Source organism: Dama dama, chromosome 15 (assembly GCF_033118175.1).
Source record: "Dama dama isolate Ldn47 chromosome 15, ASM3311817v1, whole genome shotgun sequence".
Taxonomy (NCBI): domain Eukaryota; kingdom Metazoa; phylum Chordata; class Mammalia; order Artiodactyla; family Cervidae; genus Dama; species Dama dama.
The window spans coordinates 56,748,948-56,759,379 of record NC_083695.1 but is presented as its reverse complement, the minus strand read 5'-3'; positions in this window follow the sequence as shown (position 1 = coordinate 56,759,379).

The following is a 10,432-nucleotide window of genomic DNA, read 5'->3' as shown; positions in this document are numbered from 1 at the left end:
AGATGTACACATTTGGTCCACTACTCCTTGATCCCATGCCCCATCGTAAATCCTTTAATGCAAGCAGTACTGTTTTGCACATATCCCCTGGAGTTAAATAGATCTGTTTTAATCCAGACTTTTGCTCCTCATTCTGTGGCCTTGCAGTTAAACAGCTACACAGCCCCCTTCATTGTTGAAAACTGAGTTAATGGTAGCTGCCTTGTAAGATTGTTGTAAGGCTTAAATATATTTAAAACCTTGGCAAAGTGCTGGACACATAGTAAGTGCTCAATAAATAATAGCAATGATGGTGATGATGATGATGAAGGGACTAAGAGTAAGGAAGAAAATGTAAGCAGATCCTGTGCCTCAGAGACCCCTGCAAAAGGCAGTTTCCTCTGCATTTATGTAGGACACTTAGGAGAGTTGATGGTAAGAAATTTGTTCATTGACTAAATGCTGATAAAACTCGGAAACTTAACAGCTCTAGAATCTCAATACCTTCATGAAACAAAACAGTAGGGTCTGCCTGAGACCAGGTGTGGGCCACTTTCTCCTTTCCTGTCATAGCTAATAAGTATATGCTTGGGACAAAGGGTTTGCTCTAATGTGGTCCTTGGAAAAAAACCAGGATAGGTCATGACCAGAAGTAGGGATAATGTAAAATAGAACTGTTCTCTGTAGTGAATGGTGTCTTCTCCTTAGCAAGTATGTGTGCTGAATGCAAAGAATTGCACGCTTGGATTGGATTCTGCTGAAGATTATTTACTTATCTCTGAAATGCTGTGAAAACTGGGAGTGAGTTATTTCACATTCTTGACATGTTTGGCTAAGTATGCAGATTCATTTCCTGTCCCTGGCCTTCATTTTAAAAACCTCAACTCCTGGTAAATTCTGTGACATCCTAAACTTACCACTTTCTAGATGTGTAATCTTGGACCAGTTTCTTATATCGTTAAGCCTCAGGAGCTTCATCTATAAAATGGGGACACTAATTTTTCCTGCCTTAAGGTTAGGGATTATTTGAGTGTTTTAGAATATAATATGTAAAGTGTTTAGCATTGTGCTCTGCACATAGAAAATAATAAATGTTAGCTGTTACTGTGAATCTCACTATTAGTGAAATGTGATTTAGGAAAATATTTCTGTCTCATAACCATCACACCATCTATAGGTAACTTTAAACCTAGCTAGGAAGCCACTTTATTACGTGTAAAACTCCTGGGGACTGTATTCAAATGCCACCATAAGTTTGGCTTCATTTAAACTAAATTTTTGTCAGAAATTCTTATTGACTCTTGAGTAAATGAGTGAATAAATGCTTTATGGTTTATTGCTGTGGTCCTTAATATACCTTGCACAGCACACTGTTTTTCCCCAGCCAGTCTAGTCTCCCTACTCTTGTGATACCAACCACATGTGTACTGACTGGTTCTGTATCTACTTGCCACGAAAACTGGCAAGATCAACACCATCAGGGCCTGGCACATAGGAGGTACTCAGTAAACAGATGTTGATGCAGTGAATAAATACATTGAACTGATGAACATTGCTTAGTCTAATTTCAACAAGTACCAAAGAAAAACATTGCTGATACAAAATCATCCCACAGAAGAAAAATGTACCAACCTTATCTTCAGTGTGCTGGTGCTGAGACGCTCCGTCGTGTCTGACTCTTTGTGACCCCATCACTGTAGCCCACCAGGTTCCTCTGGCCATGGGATTCCCCCGGCAAGAATACTGGAGGGGGTGCCACTTCTCAGGGAATCTTCCCGACAAACCCATGTCTCTAACATCTCCTGTGTTGGTAGGCAGATTCTTTACCACTAGTATCACCTGGGAAGCCTTATCTTTGATAGAGGAGATAATTACAAAAGTACCTATATGCTCCCTATTTGGTCTGTATCCATCAGTAGGTGAGTTCAGAAAGTCCCTGCTTTATGCTCCCTCTCACTTTGGGAAGTCCTTATTTGGAGGCGGGGGAATATGGGAGAGTTGCTCTGTGTTTGAAACTGCCTAATAAACATTGTATTTCACTTTTCATTTTGCCTAATATGTAAAGGTTTCTGCCTATGAAGCCAAACATTTGAGCAAAGAATGCACGAGACTAAAGCAGCCTGATGAGTCTGTTTTACGTTTCTTATGAGAAACTGAAGTCATACACATTGAAAATTATTAAAATTAGACAGTTGAATTATCTGAAGAGGGGAATTAGTGGAATTTCAATTTAAAGAATTATTAACTAGAAATTCATTTTTGCATCAATTTCTGCACTTTTACCTTTCCAGAATACTTGGTTCACTTCTTTGTTCTTTTCAGTGCCCCTGGTGCACATGGCATATTAAAGTCAGGTGAATCTTGCAAAGCCTTGGAATCAGGATTTCTTTAGAATGTAGTAAACTCTATTGGGAGAGGTTTTGTATGTGTGTGTCTTTTTTTTTCTTCACTTTGGAATTCCCCAGTACCCAGAACAGTGCTTGTCACAAATTGAGTGACTAATTCAAGAAATTTAGACCATCAGATTTTAGGAAGCTGCGTTATATAATTAGAAGATGTAGCAAAAGAAATGAAAAACTAGAAGTCTTTCAAGTCCAAAAAGATACCAAAAAATGAAAATGAAAAAGCTTTTGAGTGTTACTTATGTAAGTTCCAAAGACAAGAGTCATGTCTGACTTATCCAAAATATATCCCCCAAACCTAGCACAGAGTAGGTCACATAGTAGACCCCGAATAATTTTTTATTGAATGGATAGGTGATTGAAAAAAGGAAAGCTTATGTGAAAATGAGTGTTAGATTCTAAAAAACCGAAGAGAAAAAATCCCAGAAATATATTATTTAAAATGAGCCATCTCTGTGTAGCTGTTGTGTTTGTGTATACACACATGTGCTAGAGTGGGGGGGCGGGGACAAGGATGCTTTTCCTATGCAAACAACCAGCGTAGCTTCTGTGGCAGTGTGTTCTGCATTGTGGTTTATCGTCTACCAACAATGTGTAAGCAGGGTTTATTGGATCACATTTGTATTTTCTTGGTATTCTCTTTATTAGAATTGATTTAAAGGTGACAAGCTTTAGATCTAGTGTAGGATCCACTTCTACAAGTCACCAACCTTAAACTCACATAGTACGTTTTAGCCATTAAAATAAACCATGTGTATTTACTTTTTGGAAAACAAACTATTTTCTGCAAACCAAAAGATTGTCCTAAAAGTGTTAATACAGAGGTCATTGTGGAGAAAAACAAAAATTGGCAAGTGTCACTTCATTGAGAGAAGTGTATTATCCAGAGTGAACAGTACTGTGACGAATAAGCTCTGTATTACAGGAAAGAGCTGAAAGAATGTGTCTATAACCAGGAAATCTGTTCATTTAATAAACCACATTAATAATAGCAATAATAACCTTATAATTATTTCAATAAGTGCTAAATATTATGTCATATTTAACATATATAATTACATAAATTGTCATAAAATATGACATAAATATTATGTCATAATTAACATATATAACTGATAAAACCAATGGTAAACCCATAAGAGGGGGAAGCTATCTTAGAAGGATAAAGACTATTTTAAAACTATAACAGACATCACAATTAAGAACCAATTACTAGCATTATCTACATTAAATTGGGAAGACATCAAAGATCTCTGCATCAATGTTTTGAAATTTCTAGGGAATGCATTAAGGCATGGAGCATACTTAAGAGATGTGAACACTAGAAAAGAAAGGTGAAGTGATTCCTAATTTCTGTCAATATGATTATACTTCTTAGAAAACTCAGGTGAACTAACTTTTCAAATTAGTAAGACACTTCTAGTCACTACTAGAGACTACTACAGTCACTACTTTGAGTATTATAAACACTCAAAGGCCAGTAATTTTTCTATGTGTTAATAATTAATACAAATATATCATATATATTTTTATTAACAACATGGAATACAAAAACATATCTCCAGGAAAATATATCTAGAATTTATATAAGGAAATATTTATTAAATTTTAATATGTTTTTTAAAAATTGAATAAGCAGAAATATATACCATGTCCCTGTAGGGGGATACTGAATATAATGAATTTTTCCATTTTCCTCTAATTATTCTATAGATTAAACATAATCACAATGGGATTTTGTTAATATGAAATAATAATTCTAAAGTTCATCTAGAAAAAATTATTAGGTGAAAGTAACTAATAAGTTTATGAGCAGGCAGGCCGTAAGTATTGAACTTACCATATGTTAAGATATATTATAGAATTAGGTAAATAAAACAATTCACTAATGATCCTAGAATTGACATAAATAAATGGAAATAATGGCTATAAACGCACTTAATGTAGTAAAGAAAGATTACAAAGCTATTGAGAAAAGAAGACACCTGCTGCAACGTGGATGAACCTTGAGGATGTCATGCTAACTGAAATAAGCCAGTCACAAAGGACAAATAGCGTATGATCCCACTTATGTAAGGTTCCTAGAGTAGTCAAATTCAGAGACAGAAGTAGTGAGTAGTTGCCAGGAGCTGGAGGAAGTGGGGGTGGGGAGTTAGCGTCTAATGGTACAGATGGGAAAGTTCTGAAGGTGGATGGTGACGATGGTTGCAGGATAATGTGAACATACTTAATGCCGCACAACTGTACACTTGAAAATGGTAAACTTTACGTTGTGTATATTTTACCACAATTTTTAAAGAAGAAGTTGATATTTCTTACATTTAAAAAAAGGAGTAGGAGGAGAGCATTTACAAACCAATAAGAGAAGCATGAGGCCCCTTCTCTCCAGCAGAAAAATAGATTGATTCTATTTTTCCCCCTTAACATCCTATTTAACAAAAGGCCAAAAAATGGGAGAAAACACACACATATATGAACATTTTTCACTTGGTAAGTAACCAAAATACAAACCTATGTATATGTATATACATATATATGGGCTTCTCTGGTGGTTCAGATGATAAAGAAACTGCCTGCAATGCAGGAGACCTGGGTTTGATCTCTGGGTCAGGAAGATCCCCTGAAGAAGGACATGGCAACCCACTCCAATATTCTTGCCTGGAGAATCCCATGGACAGAGGAGCCTGGTGGGCTACAATCCATAGGGTCACAAAGAGTCAGGCATGACTGAAGCAATTTAGCATGCACATACACGTATATATGTATACACATATATGTGTGTGTGTGTGTGTGTGTGTGTAGGGTTTCCCAAGTAGCATTAATGATTAAAAAAAAAAAACCTGCCAGCCAATGCAGGAGATATAAGAGACACATATTCTATCCCTAGGTCAGGAAGATCCCCTGGAGGAGGAAATGGCAACCCACTCCAGTATTCTTGCTGGGAGAATCCCATGGACAAAGAAGCCTGGAAGGCTATAGTCCATAGGGTTGCAGAGAGTTGGACACAACTGAGGCAACAGCATGCACGCATACACGCATGCGTGTATATGTGTCTGTTCACGTTTGCCTTATGAATAAATGAAGGAATGTAGGCTAGAAACCATAACAAAATGCAATTTTTGATCTATCAAATTGAAAACAATTACTAACTTCTAAAAGGAGAAGGAAATGGCAACCCACTCCAGTATTCTTGCCTGGAGAATCCCATGAACAGAGGAGCCTGGCAGGCTACTGTCCATAGGGTGGCAGAGAGTCGGACACTACTGAAGCAACTAAGCACAACTTCTAAAAAGAGATCAAAACTGTTAGAAGTTAAAATGTTCACAACCTCTCTGAAAAGTAAGTTGGCAACATGTATCACATTTTTAAACATGCTTTTTTGACTTGATAATTACACATCTAGGAGTCTATCTTAAAGAAACAATCCAGGATTCAGATAATAATTTATATTGTTGTATGTTTATTTAAGCATTAGTTATTATGATAGTGAAAAGCTGGAAACAACCTAAATAAACACTAATAGGAAATGGCTGAATAAATTCCAATAGATCAAAACAGTGGAATTTAATTCAGTCATTTGAAAATGTGTTCTTCAAGCATACTTGCCCATCTGGAATAGTTCTATGACACAATGTTAAGAGAGATCACCCCACATATGCAACAATAAATTCAGAATGTATTATGGTCTTCATTCTAGTAAAATAAAAAGTGCATATCATGTGCATTTGTGTGTGTGTATAAAGAAAAATATGCTAAAATCTTAAAGTTCTCAGGGTGGTGGAATTTTGAATGATTTTTATACTTTTTCAGTATTTTACAAGGAACAGACAGGCTGCCAGTTGACCTTGTTTTAAGGTGCTCCACAGGGCAGAACCAAGACCAGTAGCATTAGGAAAGCAACTGGAACTAATATGAGAAGGAAATTTCTAAGAAGCAGAACTTTCCAATGTGCAGCAAAACTCTGAGGGCTTCTCTCTGCTTTCCTGGGACATGTGGTCACCAACTAGAGTATCCCACCAACTACGGAGGTCACAGGAACTGTGCTGCCCAACCCCAGCTGAGCCATAGCACCTGGGGGAAGGCAAGGGAGGTGGGGATTGAGGTGATAGAATGCAGATTCCTGGGTCACGCATACTCATCTATCTGAGCTGAACGTCCAGGACTGAGGTCTGGAAATTTGCATTTTCTTTCCATTTCTCCAGAGGATTCAGAGGCAATCAGATAATTTCTGCATTGGAGAAGCCACAGATTGGAAGATTTACAGTTGCTTCCCATGTGGAGACTCAAAGCAAGCCTGAGACTCAAAAGTCTGGAGATTTTCTGACTACTTACTATATAAAACCCAGGAAATGCAGATGTAGAGAATGGACTTGTGGACACAGTGGGAGAAGAAAGCAGGGCAGACTGAAAGAGTAGCATTGACATATATGCACTACCGTGTGTAAAATAGATGACTAGTGGAGAGTTGCTATATAGCCCAGGGAGCTCAGTGTTCTGTGATGACCTAAAGAGGAGGCGGAGGGGCATGGAGGGAGGCTCCAGAGGGGGAAGATATTTATATTTACAGGTGATTCACACTGTTGTACAGCAGAAACCAACACAGCATTGTAAAGGAATTATCCTCCAATTAAAAATAAAATAAACCCAGAGTAGCATAGATAAAAAGGGAAATATGCTGGATGGGGCTGGAAGGGAGGATGGAGTCACCTTATGTTCAGCACTGCCCAGTGCTTAATAATTTAGGCATTTAACCTCTGGTCTAGGGGCCCCTCACCTTGTAACCCGAGTGAGAGAATTTTCTTGTTCTTAGAAAAATGCATGCTAAAGTATTTGATAGTGTGAAAATCACTCAGTTGAGTCCAACTCTTTGCAACCCCATGAACTATGCAGTTCATGCAATTCTCCAGGCCAGAATACTGGAGTGGGTAGCCGTTCCCTTGTCCAGGGAATATTCCCAACCCAGGGATCGAACCCAGCTCTCCCGCATTGCAGGCGGATTCTTTACCAGCTGAGTCACAAGGGAAGCTCAGTAGTAATTTAGTAGTAAAGGGGCATTTTTTTTGTCTACAACTAACTCTCAAATAGTTCAGAAGAAAAAAAATTAGATATGGAGTTGAGAAAATGCAAATATAGCTAAGCTAGAAATTTAAGTAAAAGATAAATGGACATCTTTGTCCTATTTTTTAATCTTTTCTGTAAGCTTGAAATTTTATTAAAATAAAATGCTACCCCATCAAAAAAGACAATTTAAAGACAAAGCAAACATAATGGTAATCCATAGTCCACTTGAATCTAAATCACCAAACATGCTTTTTCATTCATTCATTTATTCAACCAACATGGATCAAAGGCTTATTCTGTACCAGGCTCTCTATTCAAAACACTTGGGATGTATCAGAGATCCAGCACTTTTCTGCCCGCACACTAGTCACAGTAGAGTTTGGTTAACATAAAATGCAGATTCAGGGGACTCAAGACTGAGTGCATTAGAATCTCTGAAGCAGGGACCAGGGATCCATAATGTACAAAATTTCCTGCAATGTTGCTTATATACATTAATGCTGAGCTATTTTTCAAAATATGGACTTTGATCCATAGTGGTTTATAATAGCAATTTAGTGAACAAAGAATTTTTTTACATTAAAATAACAGAAAAAGAGAAAACAGAAAAAGAAACTAAGAATGCTGACACATGGTAAGAGTCACTATTATTTTATAAAGCTTTGGTTTCTATGCCCTTGACTCACTAAGTAAACTGGGTTTCATGTAGAAAACCACTGCTAGAAAATATGATATGTAAAATATATCACGTCTTTTTTCCTCTCTAGCCCCTATACCCAACAGTTCTCCCTTAGTCCCGATCGAGGGCTATTGAGAGCCTGGGGCACATTCACAGCCTTGAGAAGCAACAGGCCGTTCCGGGAATTTGACTCACTGGCCAAATCCCTGGCGTGACGGCACTTCCTTTTCCTTCTGCGTAGGGCCCAGAGCCGCACTGTCCCACAGATGGCAAAGTCTCCAGCACGTCACCTCACCTCTTTTGAAGGACCCGACAGAGCATGGCATGCGGTCTGTCCTGGCACTTGGTGGCAGAGATAGAGCCACCACAAGAAAGGAACTTCTGAGACTGAATACTTCCACCTCCCTGGATGCTCTTTTGAAGAAACAAGAACAGAGCACACAGCGTAGCCCGTTTTCCAGACCACAGTGCTGGGCGTTTAATTCAGGCTCCCCATGTCTGGTTGAAATCCTATGTAGCCCATACTTTCTGACCCAGATGAGACAGAACGGTTGTCTTAAATCAAAATGAAACAGGATGGGGTTAACAAACCCACATGAAATGCGCTGAGGACTCCTCTCGGGGAGCCCAAGAGCCTGCTGAGCTGACCAGACCAGGGACGTTCCTGTGGTTGACTTGTGAGCTGGCCACGCAAGTATTGTTGTCACTAGGAAGAGAAATCCACAGGCCAGTTCAGCAGAAATGGTCCCTTGGCTCCAGGGAGGGCGGCCATAGGTGAGTCATCAGCAGTTCAGAGGCCTGAGAAAGGCCGCTTTCATCTCCGTCTCATGGCAAGAGGAGTCTCTCTTAAGGAACTGAAAATGGAATTACTCAAACAAAAAACTGCTAACCTCACCAGGACAATTCGTTTCCTGACCCGAGTATGGGAATTGCCATTGGTAACCACCCCCCCAAAATGAATGTGGCTCATCAGAAAAGGGCAAAGTGAGATACTCTCAGATGTATTTAGTGACATGTTCACAGCATTAGAAGCCAACCCTTCCCCACCTCAAACCAAAGCACTGAAATGCTTGATTCTGTGCAGTTGTGGTAGAAACGTCCTCTATCAAAGGCAGACTCTAGTACCGCAAGCCAAAGATAAATAACAGAGGAAATCATTGAGACCATGACCTCTTGATGACCCCCTGGAGCTAAATCTTTGCTAGACCTCAGAATATGAAACAGTCACCAAGCCCGCCAGCAGCAGTTTGTGTATGAACAGCCTGGAAGCCATCTCCGCCTGCAGAAGACCGGCTCTCTAGAAGTCTGAGAAGAGAAATCCCAAAGGAATTTCTTGTTCTATTCCCCGAAGCAAGGGTTTGTTGTTTAGGTGAAGAACCCTCTTCTGAGAAATGAGCTCATTCCTGGGCCTCTGCCAGAGTTGCCTTGAAAAGGTATTTGCCTGGGAGTTGGGATGGTGTCTATCTCCTGTCCAGTGTGAGATATTAGTATTTGAAAAAATGTGTTCTCTCACAAACTAGCAAATAAAATGGACCTCGGGATCTCACAAGGGCCTTCTTCCCTCTGCTGATTGCAGTGACGGATGCAGATCATCAAGCATTACGGAGTGTTTGCTAGCTGATGAGGACTGTGCAAAGGTCTCCGGGGATCCTGAGCAGACTCAAGTTGCTCCTGTGAGGAAGCACTATGGTGTCCCCTCTTGAGACAGTGTCACAGCACAGGAAAGAAACTCCTGGCTACCACTTCCGGTTTAGAAACCCTGGAGGCACAAGACAGCAACTGAGACTGAAGGAAGCCAGTATTTAACAGTCAGGGTGTGGCCCCGAACTGCTCTTGGACTGTCTGGCTTGATGCTTGAGGCAAAGCCAGCTAAATCATAAAAAGTATGGAGCAAAGCTGGAAGATTAAACCTGACCCTCAGTCCAATAGGAAGGAGACCTTGATGGGAGGAGGCATTCAAATGATCAAACAAATTGGCATCTGTTGGCTCTAAGAATCACCAAGCAGCACAGAGGTCAACTGATTATATATGGAGACATGGATGTCATTGGGTTTTTTGTTTTTAACCCCTTTCTCTTCTTGTCAAAGAGGTCATCTCTCCCCCAAAACCTAAAATAGCCTCAAAGTTTAGAAGGTTTATGGGCCCTCTTCTCAGAATATAAAAGATTTGGGTGAGATAACTGGATTTCCAAGTATGCTTCAGTCGTGGAAGTTTTTATTCTGACCAAGTTGCCTGTTGTCTTATAAATAAATGAAGCATATACAAGGAAAGCAATCCCTCAGGTGGAAGCAGGACTCCCACTGGGCTCCT